This window comes from Schistocerca americana, chromosome 5, assembly GCF_021461395.2.
Source record: "Schistocerca americana isolate TAMUIC-IGC-003095 chromosome 5, iqSchAmer2.1, whole genome shotgun sequence".
NCBI lineage: Eukaryota > Metazoa > Arthropoda > Insecta > Orthoptera > Acrididae > Schistocerca > Schistocerca americana.
The window spans coordinates 395,530,128-395,556,691 of record NC_060123.1 but is presented as its reverse complement, the minus strand read 5'-3'; positions in this window follow the sequence as shown (position 1 = coordinate 395,556,691).

The window sequence follows — 26,564 nt, the reverse complement described above, 5'->3', positions numbered from 1 at the left end:
CATACTATTATCATTGGTTAGGAGGACACCTAAACAATGGACGCATCTAACAGCTTTGGAGCAATTAACATAGGTCTTCAGGTCCTGTGGTGTTCTTCTAGCTTCAGAATTGGACGTAACCATATATTTTGTATTGCTTTCCATTACAGTAGTCCAATTCTTGTTCTTGCTGCCTCCATATGTACATATATTTCTTTAAGAGATGTTACATCCCTTGTTACGATGGCAATATCATCTGCATATGCGCATATCGGGCTGACCTTCATTATTATAGTTCCTCATTCCTCAACATTTTGTATGGCACTATGAAGTGCTAAGTTAAGCAGGACTGCAGAGAGGCCATCACCTTATCTCACTCCATCTGCGAAGTCAAACTCCGTGGTCATTCTGTTCACTTGTACTTTTACTTTTGTGTCCTTCATAATGAGCTCGATTAACCTTCTCATATATGCCCACTTCTTTCAGCCCTTTACACAGTGCTGGTCTATTAATCATATCGGAAGCTTCTTTAAAGCCAAAGAACAGGAAGTGGAGATCTATATCATATTGATAAAACTTTTCCATTATTTATCTAACAACAAACAACTGGTCAGACGTACCTCTGTTTGGTCGTAACCCACATTGATATTCTCCTTGTATGTTTTCGTCGCACTCCTTTACTCTTTCGTTCAGCGCTCCAGAGAAAATATTATATACTGTATTCAGTAGGATTATGCCTATATAGTTTTCACAATTGAGTTTTCCTCCTTTCTTATATATTAACCATATTATTCCAATATTGAACTCCTCCGGCATGCTTTCATTTGCCAATATGTTCTTTGCTAGTTTTAATACTTAACGTCTTAGAGGTTCTCCTCCTGATTTTTTTAGTTGCGACACGATCTCATCTTCACCGGATCCACGGTTATTTTTATTTTATTTATCACTGTTTCCACTTCCAGCATTGTTGTGTTTTGTGCCTCATCCCCTTCAATTTTTCTTGCCTCTGTGTTCTCTTCTGTTCCTGTGCACCTCTTGCGGCCTGATCTGAGTTTTTGTTGAGCATGTCCTCAAAGTATTCTGCCCACCTCTGCAATATTTCTTATTCATCTCTTATTATCTCGCTGTATCTGATTTTGCATGCCTTTTGTTTGGATTGAAATTTTTTCTCATCTTTCGCACGCCATGATAGAATTTCTTCGTTCCATTCTGTTCCTTTAATTCTTCTATCTCTTTAAACTTTGATTTCACCCATTCCTTCTTTTTCTTTCATATTCTTTGGATATTGAATCTTAATTATTTGTACAACTCCACGTTTCTTCTTGTTTCTCTCTGTATCATTCTCAATCTTGCTGCAGTTTTACTTTTTGTTACTAGCCCGCATTCATCATCAAACAACTCGTGTCTTGCATTTCTTCTCATCCCGACTACGTCTTCCGCTGCCTCTTTCACCGCTTTCTGGATCTTCGATTACCATTGTTTCCTCGCTGGGAGTCAGTGCACCTCTAACTTTTGGTATTTTTTCACAACTTCTCGGTCTTTCAATTTTTCTATGTCCCAGTCTGTATTTTTCTCCATTCCAGGTTTAGGTGTTGCAAATAGTTTCTCTCCCACTACAGCTTTTACAGCATAGTGGTCTGAGTCACAGTTAGGGACAAGTAAACTGACATAATATTTCTCCATTCTCGTTACTTTCCTCGTGTAATGAGTATCTCCCAGAAACTCTTCCATACTCGCTTCGCCCAACCTCTGCATTAAAATCTCCCACAAGACAAAGCAGATCATACTTTTGTACTTTACTGTATCCCCTTTCTAGATCTTCATAAAACACACAATTAAAAGAAAGAGGGAGAGGAAATTAAGTTACACTTAATATTTGTGACGCGTAATACCCAAACGACATTCTTTACACCGGTGTCCTACGTGACCAAGGCTTTTGCACGTACTACAGGTAGCTGACACAGCTTGAACACATGGAAAGCCGTGCCCAGATAAATTGCAGTACGAACACCTCACTGGCTACAAGTAAGCTTCTCTAGTGGTACCAAGGATCTGAGAAAGAACTGTAGATTCCTACGATCTAACAAACGGAACTTTTAACGTACTGTGAAGATAAGTACTAGAAACACTGCCATGACAAAATGCGCAACAAGAAAGCATTATTGCGAACTTCAGTTCCTAGCTGTTGACCTCACATTGGAGCTTCGTAGAAGGCCGACTGCTGTTTTCCTAGAAGTACAGAAGTGGGACAAGGATTAAACGTCTTTGCCATTGCTGATACCAGATAAAGAGATCCAATCCCAGACTCCTACACCGAGCGAGGTGGCGCAGTGGCTAGCACTCTGGACTCGCATTCGGGAGGACGACGGTTCAATCCCGCGTCTGGCCATCCTGATTTAGGTTTTCTGTGATTTCCCTCAATCGATCCAGGTAAATGCCGGGATTATTCCTTTGACAGGGCACGGCCGACTTCCTTCCCCGTCCTTCCTAATCCGATGAGACCGATGATCTCGCTGTCTGGTCTCCTATCCCAAACCAATCCAACCCAGACTCCTACAGTCGTCAGGAGAGAATCGGGCAGGGTCCGGCGATGAGTTCCTAATTACGCTCGAGAAATCCAAGGAAACTTCATTGCCAGTAACACATTTACGAGGCACACATACGCTATTGTCTTCCAAAGTCCCGCCCTTCAGCCGACTGGCGCAGTGGCGCTTCGTCAACAGCGGAATGCGATCGACTAGCAGTATCGCCAGCACCGCGAAGCGTCTGGCTGTGGTTGTTTCGTCACGGTCGACCGTCGACAGTCGAGTACGGCGGCCCCCAGCTCTGTGTATCGGTTTCCAAAGTTATTTCGTGGACGTCGAAAATTTCCACTCAGGAGTCTCGCCCCATGTCCACCCGTAGTGCTCGCTGGCACGCAGCGGTCGGCTCTCCGTCCCCGTTTAGAAACAGGAGCCAGCAGCATAGGTGTCTGCCACAAGAACGGGATGAGGAACGGCAGCACTCACCCAGTCGAAAGCGAATGTGCGACAGCGCCCAGGTCACGCAGGTCGAACTTCTAGCAGTCCTGTAGGGGGTTGACGGCCTCTGCACCACATCAGATTTGTTTCGGGAGTTGCCGGAAGTTGGAGGTGCAGCTGGTAAGAGTAGCTTCCTTCTGGCCATGCTCGTGGTTCCATAGACGATCGGAAATCTACTTCCGTGTTATAACGTGTTAAATAGAGGAAGTTTAATTATAACTAACCAGTATTTCAGCTGAAAATGTAAAATCTGTAAATGAGTTCGCGATCATATTGTGGCACTTTGCTTGTGAAGGTCTGTCTTTATTACACAAACTTGAAGATTCACTATTATCGGTATCGGCTGCCTCTATCTTCAGATTATAAAATATCCTGATGTAGGTACCAAAGTCAGAATCTATGCCTGTTGGTATATAGTAAATGCACACACTATGTCCCGACTAGTATAGATTCCTACGCTGATACTTACACAAGACGATGAAAATCAAAGTGCTGTTACCTGGTGAATCAACGCATATCAGGAACACATTGATTCAGAAAATCAGTCATCTTGCCTACTAATGCATACTCATATGTGATCAGACCGAAGAGGCAGGGACCTATCGGATACTTAATTATTTAACTATTTTACTTCATTTTTGTAGTCTGTCATCTTGATAACAAGCATAGACCTTTATATATAACATTCCAATCCTGTGAAACTTGATGTTAATCTAGTTTTCTTTTATTCTATTCTGAATACTGAACGAAGTTATCACTGTCAAACATGTCATTTTTTCTTACCTGTGTTTGTTTTTAAAGTTATAATTCTAACTTTTAGATTTGTATTTACAATCTGCTTGACATGTAGCTATGGCATATTATCTGTTTCCACTCACAAACGGATGTTACTCTCTTGTGCCATAAAAACAACCACAGTTTTCGTCTCCACAGTCCATGACGATTATTTCTACATGTTGACCTTATCAGTACACTATCAGTGCTATTACTGCAGCAAACACCTTTACAATAAAAAAGACATAAGTATAAGGGCCGATCAAAAAGTTTGTGTTCGAAGGCCGCACAGTCCAAAATCGTTATGCCAATCAAGCAAACTCGCCTTGTGCGCTGAGGCAATTACCGCAGCGACGAAACAGATTGAAGGTACCCCATTGGCACATAGTTCTGAGGCTTGAAGAATTCCGTAACTGTCTGCTGCACATCCTCGTCCGTCAGGAATTTTCGACTCTTCAAGGCCTACCTTAAGGGACTACAGGAGCGATAATCAAGTGAGGACAGATGAGGACTATAGGGTGGGGGATTGTCCGCTCGTGTCTGGGTGTTCTCGCATGTCTCCCACTTGAGCTGACGTAGGTTTTGAGTTACGAAATTTGCCATGTGGGGACTCAAGGGATGCGTGGAATTTGACACACCATTCCACAACGGTGGTTTTCGACAGATGTGTTGCTCCATATAGATTCTTCATTCTCTTATGGTATAGTGCCTTTGTTTGTCCATCCAAGAAAAGAATAACAGGACGTTGATACAGTTTCGACGCTTTTGCTAGTAACATCACCATAGTTAACATTTCCATAGTTACCGCATGCACACTGGATTGACACAAATGTCATATTAATCCCTTGCCTACATGTCGGCTGCTTGTATACCGGCATATGAGCTACGTTGCGTATACGCAACATCTTCAAACTGAAACGTTTTGATTGCCTCTTATATCAGAAATGTAGAAGGTTTTCCGACTACCACCAGAGTTTTTCATAGCAGCTACTACTACTGAACGTTTGTTACTAACAGTCATACTAATACTTCTCACACGATTACGTATGATAATGTTAGGGTCGCAGGCCCTCACACAACAGTTGTTTATTGCCTTGTGTAGCTTCATTGATTCTCTTCGCTGTTCCAAAGATACAAACACACACACACACACACACACACACACACACACACACACACACACATACACACACACCAACACGTTACTATCATCGAAATAAACCTTTTTCTGTAAATTACGTACCAGAGAATTCTGACGCAATGGAGCCGGATCAGAGAGCATCACTCACATTTTCGTTCCTCTCAAACTCTTACTTAAATTTGTTGGCTGGATCCTGTCATTTACGTAAGGAATATACCAAAATGTCTCTTTCCTGAATATCAGGAATTTCATTTCAGCTGTCACACACACTAAATACTAAATTCGTTATTGTTAACGGGTATGTTACTGGTTCCCAATGAATCTCGCGTATTTTTTTCTTATAGTTTTGCGTTCATTCAGTAAACAACAGCTCTCTTGGGTGTTTTCAGATCCAGGGTACATACACTGATAAGCCAAAACATTATGACCACCGCCCAACGTTGGTTGCCGTCTGGTGTCGTTGCCGGCACGTGACGCCGTAACAAAAGTATGTAAGCGCAGCTGATAATGAAGGGTGATTACCCTAGCAAAGATATGGTCTGCACATAGGGAATCCGTTGAGATAGGCGACTTTGAGAAAGGGTAGCTTATTATTACGCAGAGCCTGTGAACAAGTTTCTAGAAAATCAAGAAGCTACTCGAACCCTCAAGTGTTACTGTCGTGGGCGCCTATGGATAGAGGTAGAAGGACAGTGAAACTACTAATAGGCGCTAGAGAGTTGGGTTCGGAGGCTTTTATGCTCTGTATAGTAGGATAGATGGTGGTCAGTGCTATCTCTGCCGAAAGAGCACAGTGCTGGTGTACGCATAAGTGTTTCGCAGCACACCACTCATCGTACGTTGTTGAACATGGAGCTTCGCAGCATACTGCCCACATCTGTTCACATGTTGACCCATCGGCAACGTTAATTACGACTGCAGTGGACACGGGATACGATCATCGATGAACGGAGGGGTGTCCATAAACGCCGTCATCGAGGTGAGTCGGATCGAAACGTGCAGCGCTCCACGACGCGGGCTGGTTTGAGCAATATTAGGCTATGGGAGACATTCTGCTACGCTTGCATGTGACCTGTGACAGTAATCGTAGACACTGTGACAATTACGAATCGCCGGCATCCCTTCATACTTGATGACTTCCCCGATGGCGATGTCATCTTTCAGCAGTATAACTGTGCGTATTTCTGAGGCAGGATCGTGCTACAATGGTTTGAGGAACATTGTAGTGAAATCACGTTCATGTCTTGGCGATCAAATTCCCCAGACGTAAGTCTTACGGAACCCGTCAGGGTCGATATCGGGCGCCATCACTACGTACACAAACAAGTGGCCCGTTATTTACGCGAATTACATGACCTGTGCTGAGACATCTAATGCTACGTACCTCCACAAACCTGCCAACAAACTGTCGCATCCCTGATACGCAGAATTAGTGATGTATTTCGTTCGAAAGACAGGAAAACAGGCTATGAAGCTGCTGTCACAATGTTTTTACTCATCAGTGCATACGCGTTAATGCAAAACAAAGGACGGGTGACGGCTGTAAATGTGAAGCAAACGCTCAGCATCATCATAAATTCCTTTTTATGTTTTTTCTCGCCGAAGCAGCAGGTCTGACCAGCCGTAACCTGTTGCGAATACAGGAAATCGTTTCTCATCGACGCCTGTTGCGTAAAATTGGCTTATATTTCCGATCAGCTTCTCAAGTTAACGTTCTGAAAACGTGCAAAGCTTTTATTTCACCTACGGTGTTCTGCACGAAGGTGTTTCTCGAACACTTCGCCAAAGATTCGAAAATCCTTGAAAGAGACCTATTTCTTTTTATATGCCGTACTCTCGGACGATGATCAACAAATTTAATGATTGAGTAGGTGCCAAAATCGGTGAGAATATTGGAATAGCTGAGAAAAGAAGATTAATGAAAAGTCTTACCGCTTAAGAGATATGTCAGCGGGTCGACTGTTAAGATACTCAGTAAGCATTGCCATGAACAGCAGAGTCCAGATTGATACAGTGTGAATCCAAAATCCACTGCCAAGATTGATGACGTTGGTGGTGAATATTTTGTATTTTGATTTAAGTTATGCGGTGACTCGTAAGGGAGTAACTTACTATGTTAGTTACCCTAGTTACCTTGATTACCGCAAAAAACCCTAACTATAGTTAAGAAATCAGCAAAGTACAATCCCCAAAACGTTCACAACCAAACGATGAATAATGCAACAACCCTCAGATTCAAACGTACTTTGATCTGGTTTGCGGGAACGGCTCAGCAGAGTGGCTATCTGCATTCAATGAAACCCTACACGAGCTACATATAGACCAACTACTCATCAGTAAACCGATTCATGTTGCTGCGTACCACTGTTCATGTACAACTAACACAGCCGTAAAAACAGATTCGACGCTGTGCCGATCACTACTGAATTCACGCAAAAGGGCGATGAATAATGTGAGTGATATTGTAGTCCATAACAAGTGCTCCGAATGAATGGAAGTTTCTTTCTAAACAAGATGTACAGGGCATAAAGCTGATATTTTCAATGCAATAAGGAAACAGGTTCAGGAATTATCGAAATGTGATGAGATACCGGAGACCACAGTCCCATATAACAAAGTTCTCGAAAAACCCCCTTGAACAATCGCCGACACTTTGATTTTGTGTGTAAGGTTCAACCTGTCTTGTCGAACAAAGAAGGGATCATTAATATGGTTTTCAGGGATATTTTATTTGGTTGAAATGGGAAGATGAAATGAGCGTAAGATAAAGAGATCATTTGAACATTTGTAGACTGTCTCTTCTCAGTTCGATATGATGGGTCGTGTAGCTGAGCCGTGTTATTCCCTGGGTATATTTCCACTGACATTTATTTTTCTATTTTTTTTGTTATTTTTTAATAGATGACGTTATAATCAAATACGAATATTCTACATAAATGGTAGCTAAGATAAAATTTACCGAACATCCAACTGAATGCAATTGGACATGGCACAAAACAAATCTCCAAAAGTACATCTCCGTTCTGCCCACAAATGAGCCAATCGGATCCGACCGACCGCCATGTCATCCTCAGCCAATGGCGTTATTGAGATCCGACATGGAGGGTCGTGTCGCCAGCATACTGCCTTCCTGACCGCTGTCGGGTTGTCACGCCTGTAGCCATTACTACTCCTTCAATTGGCTCCGGAACTGACATCGAGAGGCTGAGTGGACATCATTCTAATATTCCTACCACGAAAAAATTCATGTCAGGACGGGAAATAGAACACGCGTCGGCCAAATAGTAATCAGCCACGCTAAGGCAGGCAATGGAGTCTAAAAAATTTTGAGCGCCACATTATGGGTTTGGTAAAATCGCAAAGACGTCAGCACCTTAGTGAAACCAATAGACACAACCATAACCATCAAATTTAAATCGTGGCGGTCGGCAATGTCAATGCAACGCGTTTACATGACATCTGAGTATGAGCTTGCATAATCAGGAAACAGATAATTTACTACGGACATCATAAATGGAAAAGTAGTTGAGAGAAATCTTGCCCAGTTCGCTGTTAACTAATTCAAACTTCAGAGGAATGGATGACACGAGTGGCTGCTTAACTAAGTGCAAATTTTATACTGGATTTTCGCAAATTCCCGTTACAGACTTCTCGGACTCGTAGAGGGGAGTGAGTACATGATAAGGATCACATGTTACAGCCGCTTGAAGACACGTTTGCTAGGTAGGTATGCAACAAGGTAATCATGAGGGTGCGGGGAGCTGCTTACGTCTTTTCGGCTGATATCATTTGACGTCTATCCTCTCTGACCTGGTTTGAGCCTCATTCTTAAGCGTACTTCAGTGTTCGATCCACATTGTCGAGTACACGTTTGTACAATACACTGGCATCATCCTTCCGTATGCCGAAGCTCACTGTAGTCGAATAGTAGCTCGTCGTCTTCATCAAGATCGTTATCCACAACGTCAAACTCCACAGCATACCCTCTTCACCACAATTACCCAACGGCTTCAGGAATGATACTTCCATCATCAGCGGTGGTCAAAGTAGTGCTCAAAGGAGATCCCGAGTACACGAGTAATTGCATGTGTTTCTCTGGTTATTAATGAGTGGATTTGGTGGAATTGTAAAACAAGTGATTTTCTTGGTCATGGCCAATAAATTTCTTGTAAAATCGGTCACGTTATCAACACGTTTCCAAACAGCTGTAGCAAGGAAACGGTACGTTTCAGGACATGGGCTCCAATTCAAAATATTACCAACTCACTCCACTGTACAAGACCTAGAGGTTGGTAAAGGGTACTGCCGAACACACTGTGTACGATACGTTAAGGTAGCCCTGAGTGGTCTGTGGAGTATGTCATGTGAATACTTCAAAAATGTTTCCATATATTCCGGTTTTACGACGAATGAAAAGTTAATTACAGTGAAATTAATGAGTCAGAGGGACGCAACAGAGCCTTTAAACCTCTCCATTACGAGAAACGGCGTGCGACTACCGAGCACTGAACTCGCTCCGGACGCCACAAGGCGTTTTATAATCCGCGCAGAATTTCTTTCTCATTATTACCGGGGCCCTACCGCGCCTGCCCCACGGAGCGCGCTTAATTTATGAGACCGACGTAAATGCGTTCTGGCTGTCTTCCAGCAGGTTCCAGGCTGCCTCCGCGGAGCTGCGTTTCATTTCTCACCGTGAGAAACTGAGCATCACTGCACCGAGAAATATACTGGCCGATAGTGGGCACCTTAGTTTCAACGAGCGCGGGACTCGTCGCTTCTTGGAGCGAGTACATAGCGCATGATAGCGCCCAGAGCCCTGGGCAGCTCACTCCACCAGGTGCCGGTCTAGAATTAGCACGTCAGTGTCCCATATCTTAGGCAGCTGATATCCTATTTGACATACACAGTTTGCGTCTCTCTCTTAACAATTCAAATCAGAAAAACATCGCTCTCTTTGGTTATTTATAAAATTAAATAGGGGCAGACATATTATCTACAGAGAGATACAGTAGCTGTAGGAAAAGTATGACTGGTTTAATATAACAGATAAAGTTACTGTTTAATCCCGGTGACTACTAGTTTCGTAATGTACGTCTGAGTCAAAAGTAAAAGACTATTTTACAATACTATTATACTGTTAAGATAGTCATGCACAGTGACGAAACTGACGTTTTGCTCCGTAACTAATATGAGAAAAGAAAAGAAGGTGGACAGCATCACCTAGACTGCATCGCATATATCGCAAAAAGAAACAAATGGTTGCCAAATTTATTGATTTTCTGTTCCCTTGATGGAGATAAATTTATAGCGCTCACGGAAGATGGGAAACAGACGTAAATGTAGTATATGTATAGCTTCTAAAACGCCAGTCCATTAGAATCCATGGGGAGTGTCACTTGTGCTGTAGATCAATGTTGGAAGTAGTAACAGTGGGAAACCCGTCCTGAGCGAGGAGCGTGAAGCATTGCGTTAGTTGCTGGTGGCCGGTAAACATACTGAGGCGACATAAAGGTTGTAGCAACATGTACTTATTAGCACTGTGAGACAAATTAGACTTGCTCGGTGAAAACTGCACCTTACAGTGAGCAGACAGGGCGGTGTAATCACACCAGGAACAACCATGTTCTGAGCTATTAGATTAGGAGCTTGGTAAGAGTGCAACAAATGCACCTAGGAGAAAATAAATAGCTGTGGATCTTGAGGCTGAAGTCCACCAGCATCACCACAACGGCAGATTCATTCTAGACGATAAGACGAATGCTCATACCACCGGCAGCCATTGGTTGGAGACCAGATTGGGCCAGCCACATCCCTGTGGGACATGTACCCAAAGCGCTGCGAACTTACTATCGGCGTCTGCCACTGCCAGACTTCTGCCAGGTGAGGGTGGGTCGTGTCCCGTGCATGGCAGCCTTACCTTGTGTCTGAAGTGGACGCGAGCCAGGCGAGTTACTCAGGTGCGTGCACTCAACGGCATAAAGCGTGAAAGAGTAACTCACCTCTGACCCCAGGGCCTTCGCACGCTGGCATATTCGCAGCCGCTGCTCGATCTGATGTCAGCAACACAGAGAAGAAGTGAGCCATCTGCAGACTATCGCTGATATACCGTGATATTGTGGGGCGTGACTGTCTCACATTGTCAACGACGAGATGTGTAACTGAAGTCTAATGCTATATTCCTCTCTCTCACTAGTCTGTACTGGGGCACATCGGCCCATCAGTCTACCACTAATCCTTCGGAGCTACACCAGAAATGAGGCTGACGCCTACAGAACCAAGCCTAGCCGAGAAATGTAAATGAAGAAAGAAAGGTGTTTGTCTGAGAGTGTAGACATGTGCAGAAGTGAAACGTGGACGATAAACAGGTCAAATAAGACGAGAATACCAGCATTTGTAAAGAGGTGTGAGGGAGGACAACTGAAGATATGATTGATAGATGGTATAAATGATAAGAACTGGAGTGGAACTGAGGAGAAAAGAATTTTAATGCCTGAGAGGAAAGGATAGACTGATAAGGCATGTACTGAGATTAGATTATAATAAGCAGGTTCAGATGGATGTAGGACGTAGGTTGCAGTATTTGTGCAAAGTTTAAGAGGTTCGCACAGGATGGACTAGCATGGAGAGTAGCATGGAATGTCGTTTGACAAATAACCGCAACACATTAACATGGCTTTATATTGGTGGAATCGATAAGACAGGACTTACAAATACGGAATGAAGGGGTATCTGTGACATATTATTTGAGTTGATTGGCGACTCCATGGAGTGTCCTGTGCACCCCGACCATATAATGGGTATACTTGGAAGGAGAGACAGCATTGGTCGTATTTTTTTCGTTTTATTAAACGCAAAATCGATTACAGCACTGACGATGGTCACTAAGTGACCGAAAATCGATTTTGCGTTTAATAAAACAAAAAAAAGAAAATACAACCAATGCTGTCTCTCCTTCGAAGTATATATTATTTGAGTATAATATAGAAGTGAAGGCATGAAACATATTTAATGACAATGGTGACAAGGCAGTTGCAGTAACAATATTGAAATAATTCACTATCTGACATCTTTCATCAGCTATTTACCAAATCCTACAAATATTTTCCGACGTAGTCGACGCAGCGCAGCAATGTCGACGCCACTGCAGATTTTATGAATTATATGAGGCTCAGTGTTTCATTTAGACGTCACATACCAATGCTGGACACATATTTCGCAGAGATTTGCTAGTCATTTCAGCAAATGCTTGTCATATGCTGCTTTAATGAACTTTGTCATCTGTGAGATATGAAAATTTCTCTTTATCCATAAATGGCCCTCATTCCGACACAGCCCGGAGATCTCTGCTTCGGTATGTGGGGTCATTACGACCACGTGCCTTCTCCACCTAGTCGGCCAGAGTGGCCGAGGGGTTCTAGGAGCTACAGTTTGGAACTGCCAGACCGCTGCGGTCGCAGGTTCGAATCCTGCCTCGGACATGGATGTGTATGACGTCCTTAGGTTAGTTAGGTTTAAGTAGTTCTAAGTTCTAGGGGACTGATGACCTCAGAAGTTTAGTCCCATAGTGCTCAGAGCCATTTGAACCATTTCTTCTCCACCTAAGTCCCAAATTCACAACAAGAATTCGTAACACCGCGACTAGAACTATGTTGAAACGTTGACTTAACACAAGATTCAACATGGAGGGTATCGGTGGGTGCTACACTAGCGCTTGAAGTGAGACAGTAATGTATCATTCAGTATACTCATAGATAATTCCTTCACAGGATGCGCTATTGTCACGCTTGCGTTTATACTTGCACAATCAATTATTCCCGTCTAGTGTCTGTTGACAGTGGCAGTGATAAACTCACTGGCTCCTTCCAGGCAGTACAGCAGCTGTACGCGGATGTGAACCTAATTACACACAATTCGGCTTATCTTTATGCATTCCAGAAGTCGTCGACACTATTATCCAGAATACACACACAATCGCACATCACTAAATATCGTTGACACAATTTATCAAACTTTTCACTCCAAATTCTGCTCCATAGCAACGACGAGCGTGGTCATCAGTTCCTAAACTTACACACTACTTAACCTAAATTATACTAAGAACAAACACTCACACCCGTGCCCGAGGGAGGACTCGAACCTCCGCCGGGACCAGCCGCACAGTCCATGACTGCAGCGCCTTAGATCACAAAAAACATCTGTCTTTGGTATCTTTTGGACTATGTCTTTCAAAACGACGGCAGTAGGTTCCCAGGCTCATAGATCCTTCACAGTAATTGGAATTAAAGTTATGTTGACATTTTCCCGATTGAACTTAAAAGAGGTTTGTAATTATTCATATGGTCTTATTTGATCGTCATATTCCAGAATTCTGTGACTCTAAATCACGATACCCTACATCTTCCGAATAGACATCCATCGTCTATCGTCAGCAGGTTCCATAATGGTACGACAAGTACAGAATGTCTCCGACAGCGATCTCGATCTAACTCTATCACCATGTTTTGACAGTGCAGATCCGTGCACACAAAATGCCAGGAAATTTCTGAATCAAACATCAGTCTAATATCTTGGGATAAATTGCAGCAGGAAAAAAAATGGTTCAAATGGCTCTGAGCACTACGGGACTTAACATCTGTGTTCATCAGGCCCCTAGAACTTAGAACTACTTAAACCTAACTAACCTAAGGACATCACACACATTCATGCCCGAGGCAGGATTCGAACCTGCGACCGTAGCGGTCGCGCATGCAGCAGGAAATACGTCAGCAAGAGACCACGAAAGGCTCAGCAAATTTGCACATAAACTCTTGTTGTACAAACAGACTGGGAAAGATAATTAAAGGATCATATTTTCTAAACGCTGTCATTCCCTCTCACTGCGACGCATAAGTGTGAAACTTGGCCTTCCGCTGTACTGGTGCGAAAGCGTGGCGCTCTACAACGTCCTCCTCCGGTTCGGCAACAATTCAAAATGCTGCATATTTACACATGCGAAAGAAAAGGTCGAAGGTTGGAAGCTCACGTGAGGTATAACGTTGGTCAGTGGCATCAAATTTCTCCACAATGCTAGCAAACGCCACCGTGGACTTGTCACACAATGAGAAGCTCATCACAGCCCCTGTTAACCACATATCGACCCTTCTTTTGACGCCTTTGCTATGGAGGCCAGAAAAGCAAGTTGCAGCTTTGTGATCACGAGGCCTTCTCATGGGTGGCTGTATAAAACATTTCAGCACCGAAAGGAACTGAGGGGATGGCAAAAAGGCGTCAATAAACCATCACCTTTCCATGAAGCGTTGATTCCCACACACTTTGCTGTCGTAAACGACAGTTCGCTGTGTAATGAGTAGTAGGAAGAAATATTAGGCAGCTTGTCATACTAATGACACCCGCAGACGTTTCGAATGTAGGAAAACCCCACCCAAAGTGTGCTGAAGGGGTTACGTAATCCTCTTGTAATAGAGCAGCGGGCAGGCTGCATTCTTGTCGAAGTCTCCTGTATGTGCATGTGGAACGTGCTCAAAAAAGGTTCTTCGTAGATACGATGGGTGTTGCCGGACTGAGGGTCTAAGAGCAAGCTCTTCCGTTTTATTCACGTACATGTTAATGACGTCTCCCCCACGACCATACCACATGGAGGCAGAAAGCATGAGGGCTGAAAAAGCACACATACCCTTTTGTGCTTCGAAAGGCGTCCCAGTTTTGTCGAACGGTTTTGAACGGCCCCCAGTGGTTCCTTTCTGTTCGTGAGAGCAAGCGGTGTGGTCACGCTACACTCCAAAGGGGTGTGATCACGTTCTATTCCCATGCACGCCTATAATACGCGTATAGCAGGGATGAGACGTCCTAGGGTTTCAAAGGTTGTCAGAAACGTCTTCCTGTTGCTCGACCGCTGAATGTGTGGGAATCATCGCCGCAGGGATGGGGTGGTTCCGTTAACGCCATTTCTGCCACTCCCTGTGGCCTTTTAGCGTTTATTCTGATACCAAAAGCTCCTAATGGCAGACACTAAGTTCGGTATCAAGGCTTGGATGTCAACAGAGTATCAGCGAAAACACTGATTCAGTTCGTGTTATGTGCTGTCGTCCAGTAGAACACGCGTAATCTGCAATTAAAAGTAACGCCAGAACTACGGATCATAGGGAAGAGTTCCGCTGGAGATCTCGCGTGGGTGGTAGTGCATGAGGTCGTCGCCCCTTTTTTTGTCTGTTTACTCGTGAACTACTACATGGGAGAACATTTTCCTGACATGTAAAATGATTTTCCGGATTTCGTAGCAATGTTCTTTTGGCAGTATGCTTTCGCTTCCTTAGTTAAAAGTAGCAAAGATATAGTCACACATATCAGGCAGAACACCACACCTGCCTATACCAATGTACTCTGTAGGTTCGCTACTTTCAATTAAAGAAGCCACAGGAAAATTGCCACAGGCTCCGGAAAATAATTTTACATGTGAATAAAATGTTTTCTCATATAAGTTTCAGACGTAAACAGCTACAAAAAAATTGTCGTCACTGGGTTTTGGTCTCGGGACCGTTGACGCGACGTCCTCACGCTCTACCAACTCCCAGACGCCAGCTCTCTGACAAAATTATTCACTGATTTACTTTTCCTGTCATCCGTAGTTCCGGTGTTACTTTTAATCACAATCTACTTGACGACAGCACATAGCAGGAACTGAACCGGTGTTTTCGTTGATACTTTATCGACATACAGTGTTTGGTACAACTATGAGTGTCTGACGTCCGGAAGTTTGGTTGTGAGCAGCGTTGTATATGAAATGTTTGTCTTGGCCACCCATAACAAAATAGCGTGATTTAATCAATGTTGTAACCTACATCGCAGAGATACCAAAATAAGGGACGAAAGGTAAGAGGGGCTGTGACGACCTCCTTTTGGTATGATACAACCACGATGGCGTTGGGCCGAACTGTAGTGAAATTTGGTGCTCATGTGAGATTTCCAACTCACCTTGTACCTAACATGAATTTCTGAGCTGCGGCCTTTTTGCACAAGTGTTCTCAGAAGTGTCGTTGAGCCCGAGGGTGCCATGCTTTTACACCATTACAGATGAAGGTTTGCTTTTGAGGTAAACTGCACACTTGCGCGTCCCGATGACAGGCAGTTATGTGGTTTCGAAAGAGTGAATCCATCTATTCTGTACCGCAGTGTAAATTACAGGCACAGAATGCTGGAGTCTCTCTTCTCGAACTGTAACTAAGCTCAAATGTAATTACTGCTGGTGTTGATGGTAGAAATTTTGTTAGGTGATGGGGCAGCATTTCTTGGGTCGGAGCGCAATGGGTGTACGTACGTAAAGGCAGGGCTGGGCCCTTGACTTAGGGCAGTGGGCCCCGCGGAATCAATAACACGGCGCCTCTTTAGGGAGCAAGGTTCCTGGCCGACAGCCACGTCGCAGCCGCCCCACCCCCACCCCGCCACCTTCTGCAGGACCTCCTGGAGGGCCCTCCACGGAGGAGATTCACTTCTCACAGCATTAAGCGGCCGGCGCCGCAGTCGCCTCTTCATTCCTTCCGCGCTCTCGGCCGTATCATAGCCAATGTCCGCACTTCAAAACTCCTCGATGGTATCTCTGAATTAGTACAGTTACTGGTTTCATTCTTCATCACGTTAATGCAAGTGGACTTGACGCAGTGTCTTGAATGCAGCATTGTATTAGGATAGACGTGATGGTTCGAGGAAAATCGAATTATGTTGACGACACTGGTGCTGAATCATTTCTACAAGATGCTGTATATCACAGTTTCGTAACTTCTTCATGGAGTGAAAACAGTTGTTGTGTACCTTCAATACTGTTAATTTATACATTACATTATTTATTATCTGGGGATACGGTAAGTGTTATAGACCCGTGTTATTCATTCAGCATTTTTTACAATATTTAGACAGTTATCTTAATGTTTACGTAGCTTTTCGTGTAAGAAAGTCAAATATTCTGTAAGAGTACATTGTATAGCAACGTTTTAAAAATATATTACTTTTCTGTTACGATGGCTAAAACAATATGAGCACCAACAAATTTCCCACGATCGAATTCACTTAGCTGATATTGCACTCACAACTACACAAAAAACTGTTCTAACCGCGACTGACAGACATTACGAATGAACTGAGGAGATTGCACAGGCATTGCACAAGTGTAAGGTTGTCAACTGGAGGTTGATATTTCTTTTGCTCTTAGCTGAGCGTGATATACCCAAGGTTGAATAACTTTACGACTAAGACGCAGATAAGCTACAATTGTATCATTTGCGTTGTTATTCAATCATTTAGCTAGTAATTCCCAAGTTTGAGTTCAGAATTCGAAATTTCCAGTAACAGAATCATTCCGGCTCATTGCCTTTGTAATGAAAGATTCTTATACGTACCTCTTTTGATGAAGATTTTTTCAGCCACGTCTTTAGAAGCTGCAGAGATATAATATTTTCCATTGTTATTCCTACTTTTCTTGACCGTCTGCTTCCAATTAATCTCCTTTCTACGCCTTTATTAATAGTAGTGCATCCTTTGAAGTGAAGCTTGAATTAGCCAAGACCACCATTTTCACTGATATGCAGGGTGAAGAAAAATTGGCGCGCTCGGACTTCGCAGCGCGATTCCTCACTTACTGGCAATACAAAAATGTCCGTCACAAAATTTCGTCCAGCGCATATTTCTGGCAGTAAATGGACGTTAAACACAGGAAATCTGGGAATACTGTAGTATCAAGCACGGTAACTAAATCTCTCACCAGTTAGACCAGTGCTGTGCAGTTGGTGCAGTGGATAACGTTAGGGATTGGCATGCAGGAGGTCGAGGGGTCGATTCTGGGTCGTGGATTACTTGATTTTATTTGCTAAACGTAGTCTGCGTGCTACAGTATCTGGAGTCTTAATCGTAATACAGCGATTACAGTGGGTATTCCACAAAACATTTGCAATTACGTACTACGAACACAGAAACGTATGCACAAATGTTTTCATTGGTCATTTCTGAAAGAAGCCTTTTGCACGTCGCGGACGCGAATTGTTTCCCACCATTGGGTCTAGTAGATTCCAAACCTGTTTTCTGTGTACGCTCACCCATTGGCCCCATCGAAATTACTTGCAGTGCACGTTGCTAGCCCTACTGGAGACATAACGACCTAACGTATTGTATTGGACCTGAACGTGGCGAGAACAATAGTTGGTATTAATCGATGGGACCAGTAGGGGAGAGTACACAGAAAAGAGGTTTAGAATTGGTGGACGCAGTAGTGTGAAATAATTTGCGTCCACTACGTGCAAAAGGTTTTTTTGAAAGCTAAGGAATAAAAACAGTTGTATTTCCATTTCTGTGTTCGTAATACGTAATTGCAAATGTTTTGTAGAAGACCCAATATAATCGTTGTATGACGATTAAGACGGCAGATACACTACCTGAGCAGACTACTTTTAGCAGATAAAAGGTTCTTCGATCTCCTGCTTGCCAACCCAAAACACTAACCACTGCACTAAGAAAGATCTTTGAAGTATACGCCTTAAGAGCCATGAGTACTTCTACGTCCTCTAGCGAAGAAGTGCTCATAGCTCTTAAGGTATGCGTATTAGAGACCGCTTTTACTAGGCAATGTCTTCTTGTTATGGTCTATACTACTCCCAAAATATGGATAACAAAGAGCTTGAAGCAGAATTATTTTCCAGTACAGGTGATGAAGAAATGCTTGGAGCTATTAAAGTATGCATTTTATGCCCATGTTTCCTCGACTTTTCTTGCTTCGAATGATTGCTCCTGTTAAATCCCTCAATACTGACTTCCGCGAGACCCCGTACACTCGCAAGTGAGTCAGCCACAACTCAAGTCGATCTACGTGAAGGTAACCGAAGAGCAAGTGAATATTACATTCATTGGACTATTATAAATTAAAGCATACTTTTACCATACACCAAATGAGCTGAAACATTTTACAAACATTTGCAATAACAATAATTAACGACAGTATGCGTTTGAACTTATTATCTAAGGTACCTTTTGAGAGACACAACATTACATGAAACACCGAATTTTGAACTTTCACTAATAAGTAACACCTACTGTGTTTTATGTAGGAGGCAGATGAGAAGGCTGACCGCATATTCGACATTCCAATTTGGGACAGCTTCATATGATGGAGGAGAGACGGGAGAATACACGAGACAATGAGAGTGTAAGAAAGAAAATCGTCCACGCAGTTCACATGTACAGTAAAACACCATTTCTCGCAGACGTATTTGGAAAACTGGAAATTTATGGTAAGGGCTATGGGACCGAACTGCTGAGATCATCGGTCCCTAGGCCCACACAGTATTTAATCTAACTTATGCTTAGGACAACACACACACCCATGCCCGAGGGAGGACTCGAACCTCCGAAGGGGGGAGCCGCGCCGACCGTGTAAGGCGCCCTAGACCGCGCGGCTGCCCGCCCGTCGGAGAGACTGTGTCAACATTCTATTGGCAGCAACCATTTTAACGATACTTTTAACGTTTCTTTATCAAGAGATGATCCGGAAACAAATATTGTTTCACGGAATTGGTGGAAACATGGTTCAAGGGGAGTAAGTCTCGGGTGATAGCGTTTGAAATGTATTCAGCAGAAAAATTGTCAAGTAAATCTCGTGGGACACTCGTTATGTTGCCATTCAGGAGCGAAGGGGCGGTACTCGCCTACCTGGAGATACAGGAAACCTACTGGGGATGAAGGTCTGCAGCGCCGGCCGGTGTGGCCGTGCGGTTATAGGCGCGTCTGTTTGGAACCGCGTGACCGCTACGGACGCAGGTTCGAATCCTGCCTCGGGCATGAATGTGTGTGATGTCCTTAGGTTAGTTAGGTTTAAGCAGTTCTAAGTTCTGGGTGAATGATGACCTCAGAAGTTAAGTCCCATAATGCCCAGAGCCATTTGAACCATTTTGAACAACTGTAAATTACTGCGAAACAACGGACAATTGATCCTGAGGAGCTGACCAATGATAACAAAAGGAAATGTAGAGGGTGTAACATGCTAACTGAAGCGAAGTCTGTGTACGAACGATTTGAATGCATTCAAAAGTTTTTGCACTATGGTGTTTGACGAAGTTTGTCGCGGAATCAATTAGTACGACATTCCGTATGGTACGGTAACATATCTGCAAGGTATAATTTGAGTGATTACGATCGTTGACGATCAGTTTGACCGAAGCCTGTCGATGTGTCACTACTGTGCCCACAGTAACGGGTGTGGCCGAAAGTGTCATCACACTGTTAAAAAATGGGTGCTGAAGGAAATGCTGTGCAAAAGCATGCTTGTGACTGTAAACGGACCACCACGCGGCAAGTAGATCGATACATAGCCCTGTTACTGAAAAGGAACAGACATCTCACTCCTAGGCAGATCGCTGCAGACCTTGCAGCCGCCACCGGTACACGTGTCTCTGTCAGAATGCTATTAAATGAAGCTGGTTCGTGTGCTCCGAAGCCCGTCAAATGCATCCACCGTAGAGAAAGAGTTCCTTAATGTAGGGAGAATGTTGGCTGATGTCAGCCACAGTGGTCCAATTGATGATCTCCGCCGTATTCCACTTCACTGTGGCAGGTGATTCCTGCCACCAGGTAGTGTGGAGAGAGAGGGGTAACTGGGTATCTCGTTACAGCACAGCAGTATTGCAAGGAGATAATTCTCGATCATGTCCGTCTGTTTAGGGGTGTGATAGATCCCGACGTTCCTTTTATGGACGACAACGCCAGCCCACAGAGGACCGCTCAGGAGTCAGACACACTGGAAAGTGAAGATACTGAAGGTATGAAATGGCCTGTATACTCCACGACCGTAAATCCTGTAGATCATGCCTGGAATTCTCTTAGCTGACCTGTATCTCAACAAACACATCTACCCCGAACCGTGCAAGGCCTGTAAAGCACCTTGAGGGGAGAATGCGACTCATCTACCAGCGTGAATAACAGGTGCAAAATGTGCATTAGTGCTTGAGGAGGGCATATTCCTTTCTCAGTGTCTAATATCGACCTTTACGATAGGAGACTAAACCATGACAAACATCACATTACGTCTCATATCCTGCTTCTCCATGTGCTGAAATCTGTACATTTCTTTGGTACCATTCTTCGTTATAAACATACCTTTCCTTTTCTATTACGTATGTACTGAGTTTCATGCCGTCCATTCCCTATGATTATTCCTATCCAACAGTGTTTCCTTTCCTTAGCAATTGTCAAGCAGTGTAATTCAAATAACATATGCCTTATAACTTGTTTTCCGCATTTTTTGGTTACAGAGATACAGACGAAAGAACGTAGCCCAAACAAATACGTGCACAAGACATTCAGCAAAGGCAAATGATTAGGTTAAAAGATGTATTTTATGAAGCTCATCTACGACTTTAGTGCACCTTCAACACCATCATGAAAATCTTCTGAGGTCGTCTTGGCTTATTTTTATGAGGTACTGCAGCAACTAGACGTGTATGAACTCGTAGCAAGACCCCTGCAGAAATATGTCCCATAAATGTTCCATGGGATTCATGACGGGGATTCTGGGTGGTTAAATCACTTAGAATTGTCCGAAATGTTCCTTAAGGTGGCAGAGGTGGCCGAGCGGTTCTAGGCACTACAGTCTGTAACCGAGAGACGGCTACGGCCGCAGGTTCGAATTCTGCCTCGTGCATGGATGTGTGTAATGTCCTTAGATTAGTTAGGTTTAAGTAGTTCTACGTTGTAGAGGACTGATGACCTCAGAAGTTAAGTCCCGTAGTGCTCAGAGCCGTTTGAACCATTTTGTTCCTTAAACTAATCGTGAACAACCGTGGTCCGGCATCGTCATCCGCAAAAATTCCCTGAATCGCTGCAGATCGTCTCCAAGAAGCCGAACATAACTATTTTCAGCTAATTATCGGATTAGTTTGACCACAGGAGCCAGCTTGTTCCAGGAGAAACACAGCCCACAACATAACTGAACCACTATCAGCTTGCACAGTGCCGTGTCGACAACTTGGGTCCATGGCTTCGCGAGGTTTATGCCACACTCGAACGCTAGCATCAACTCTTACCAACTGGAATCGGGACTCATCTGGCTACATCAAGGTTCTCCAGTCGTCTAGGGTCCAACCAATATTGTAACGAGCCCGGGAGAGACGCTGTAGTGGTTCCTGTACGTGAGTACAGGTTTTTTGCCAAGTGTTGACTTAACTTCGATAGTTGTCTCGCTTTTGCACTTCACAGTCACATCATCAAGAGTTAAGTTGGGCAGTTGTGTAAGGTTCGAATGTGCCTGTTGGATTTGTACTCAGTGGTATCTAATGACAGGCCTGACTTTCAGTGAGCGCTACTGACCGATCCACTCTGCTACTACTGTTTCCCCGCTGACAACACAATGCTTCCCGCTTCCTCAATGCTTTCCGCTTCCTTAGATTCTCTTAGTCACTTCTTCTTCGTATCTGCATTGGTCCAAGTTTCACTTCCCAACAATTTCATGCTCTAGAGGTTCACTTTCAAGTTCTTCATCATTTCCAAATCAGTATCTATTACCAGAGAGCTTTTATATTGAAAAACCCTTTATTTCTTAGTGTCAATGTACTCTTATTATTTTTTTTTCCTTCGTACGTTCTGTGTGATCATAGTTGATCGATGACCATCGAGCGAGGGGGCACAATGGTCAGCATACTGGACTCGCATTCGGGAGGATAACTATTCAAATTCCCGTTCGGCTGTCCAGATTTACGTTTTCTGTCATTTTCCTAAATCGATCCAGGTAAATGTCGAGATGGTATCTTTGAAAGGGAACGCCCGCTTTCCTTTCCTATTCTTCCGTAGCTTCTGCTCCGTCTCTTATGACCTCGCTGCCGCTGCCGATGTGACGTTAAACTTCCATCTCCTCTTTCTCCTCCTGCTTCTCCTCCTCGTAGATGACTGTAAATCTCACTTTTTCTGGAGCCCAATCGTCACATTAACAAGTAGCTATTTTTCTTTCCACCGCTTTTCATTATGGTTTGCCGTAGCTTCATTTATCCCCAAGCCTTATTCCTTACTAGGTGTACTGTCAAATTCTTTCAATAGATATTTTAAGTCTTCCTAACATCCGCGAAGAAGGGTGAATCTTTACTATGGTTTCTGCTTTGTAGACGTAAAGTAACCAAATAATAATAAACTCCGAAAGCGCCAGAATCCTCCCCATGCAACATGTACTGCTCTGAGTAATTATCCATCATCGATGATAGTCTCATTCTTGAATTAAAGAAATTTACCTGTGTCAGCTCAACGATATAAAGTGGTTGCACCTACGCGTAAAACAATAAAATCATGGAGCCATAGCACTCAACCACCAAACAGAAAGATTCTTAATGTGGCAAAAATTCCTCGAAAACAAGCTACTCACTATAAATGACTAACTGATTAGTAAGCGTAATATGCTACAGACATTCTAGAGTCATTCAATAACAGAACTGACAAGTTACTCGCACGAAGAAAAACAAACGTGTAAGTATAGCGTAATAAATAGCGTACCGATTCTATTCAGGAATGGCTTGTTAAAAAATGACATTATAAGCGGCGAACAATTCAGTGGAAAGTGCATAAATGCATGAAGCATCGAAATGGTTCTAGAGATTTCAGCCGGTGAAGCTGACATCGACAGGCGTAAATAAATGGTATCCTACATCACCGAGCTCTCAAAAGACTTTTCAGGTTCCAGTGATAACTATAGACCTATCATTCCATGTAGCGACGTGATATTGTCCCTCTGACACGGTTATCGGCTCGACTCGCATTTTGCGCCCTGTTATACACGATACTGCTGTCGATGTGTCATATTTAATTGGGTCACCACAAAACTGTACACCCTTGCTCATTAATCACTTGCTTTATTGGGAGCAATTCCGTTCAGGGACAAATCATCAACAACAGCGGACGAGTTAACAGAGCGGTATGTGTTGCTGACTGCAGATCACTCACGCACCGGTGGCAGCAGAAGGCCCGGCGACGCCCGGTTCTGCTCGCGCCATCACCCAGTATAATCATGCATTACGGCAGCCGGCACTCTGCGATAGCCTGGGGCGCGGCGCACTGGCGCACGGGCGAAATGGCGGCGACGTGGTTTTGTCGCGGATTACTCCGATTCTGGATTGCCTAATTCATGTCAACAAACCGAGAGCTTGTTGACTAATCGAATGTCAATAAATGGTGTGCCACAGGCGCTACGTCGCTCGCCCGTGTTTACTGCGCAGAACAGCTAATCCACTGAAATTTCCATACGTTTTAATTGTGTACGTGTTTTGCTTTCACATGCGCTCTTCCGGCAACCGTAGTATGACGGCTGCATTTGGAGGAGTAACGGCTGCCATTCCGGCCGCTGAATCATTGCGATTAATACTGCCGCAGTGTTCTTGGAATATCTGCGGGAAGTACGGGTTATTTCAAAAATAATATACGTATTACAAAGTATTATGTTGTCAAAACTATCGATCGCTGCCCCACGACGCGGTTACTGGAGAATCGAATACACTGAGGTGCCGAATGCGATTGTGATAGCGATATGCATATATGCAGATGCCGACAGTGTCACGTACACTATGTATGCCTATGGAGGGACAGTTCATTGGTGGAACTGTCATTTGTACTTAGATGTTCCATGTGGAAAGGTTTCCGACATGTAAATTTTGCCACACGACTGGAATTAATAGATCCTGAACGCGGAATGGTAGTTGCAGCTGGACGCATGGGGCATTAAATTACAGACATCATTCGGGAAACCAATATTTCGAGACCCATAGTGTCAAGAGTGTGCGAGAATACCAAATTTCACCGCGGACAACACAGTTGCGGACGCCTTCACTTAACGATGTGTTAACTTAGTGTTGTCAATACTAACGTACAAACAACACTGCGTGAAATAACCGTAGAAATCAATGTGGGACGTATGACGAGCGTATTCATTCGGATAGTGTGACAAAATCTGGCGTTAATAGTTTTGTGCAGTAGAGAACCGACGCGAGTGACTTTGCTAAAAGCTAAATGCGGAATGATATGAACCAATATTAGAGCGTAGTGTGCTACGTAAAGTACAGGAACGTACGGTGCCAAAAATTCCTTCAGCATTGCAGTGTAAACTGTCATACTGCAGCACCTGAAATGGAGTAGTTTGTGAACAATAACATTCCAGACATCCATTGACCTTTCTCAGGATCCCCACCTCATACCAGTGGAACACTTTCGTGATTAATTAGAAAAACCGGCGAGACATGCAGGAAGTGAGTCAATGAGATTGTGGAAGGTCACATTATTGTGTGCAGCCACACGGTCAATGCCATTCTGGAAGGTGTCGACAGGGATGTGGAGCCATGCTGACTCCTTGAGGACCCATGGCGCGAAGATCCCGATCAAGCTGGTCTTACAGGTTCTCGATTGGGTTTAAATCAGGCGGGTTTGTTGGCCACGGGACTTCCGGAAACTGATCCTGGTGCTCTTCGAAACACGCACACAAAGTGCGCGCTCTGTGACTCGTTACGTTGCTCTGCTGTTGGATGCCAGCATACTGAGGAGTAGCCAACTGCATGAAGGCGTGGGCATGGTCCCCAACGATAGATGCGTACTCGTGTTGACCCACTGTGCCTCTCAGGATGACGAGATCTCTCAGCGAATGCCACGAAAACATTCCTCAGCCAGTAACTCTTTCGACGATTGTTGCAAGGTGCAAGATGATTGCTTTCAGACGTTTCACACCGCACTTGCCAATGGCAATCTGTTCAACAACATTCAAATGTATGTGAATTCCTAAGGGACCAAAGTGCTAATGTCTTTGGTCCCCAGAATTACACATTACCTAAACTAACTTAAAGAAACTTACACTAAGGACAACACACACAAACCCATGCCTGAGGGAGGACTCGAATCTCCGGCGGGAGTTGCCGCGCAATCCGTGACATGGCCCCTCAAAGCGCGTGACCACTCCACGCAGACGCGGCAGTCTGTCCGATGAAGCAGAAAACGTCCTTCACCTGTAGAGCTTAGATGTTGTCACTCCGTGGACGTCCTGTTGTGGTGTGTAAATTCTAGCCTTAGTCGCCGACGTACGGAAGTCACCATGGCTGCATGAACCAGACGCTTTCTCTGGAGGCTCATACGCAGAACTTTTGCTGAAAGGTCGTTGAGAAGACACTGCTAACATCCGATTTGTTCATGTGGGTGGCTAATTGCTCAACACTTTCACATCTATTAGTCAGGACACATTTCCGCAACCCTTGTTCAGCCCTGTCATTACAGTTGCCTCGGCGACACTTTAGGATGCCCCCATTTTGCCATGCACGGTATATTTCAGCTACGACGGCACGCGAAAATTTTACAAATTTAGCCGCTTCGGAAAAAACTCCAACCATAGCTAGGTAACCAATGACCATGCTCCTTTGGACGTCAGATAAATCGCTCCGTTTCCGCGTTACGACAATGACTGCCCTGTTTTCCTTCTTCCTCCGACACTCTTTTTATATTGTCCACTGCTATTTCTGCCACCTTTCGTCTGCGAGTGGTTACTGCACGTTTACGTCAAATTCTAGCGGTGGCCAAGTTAATATGATTGGACATGTGGTTCGTGCAGACGAGTAATATACGCGTTCTTTGATCCGACATTCATGATTTACCTAGAGTAATTT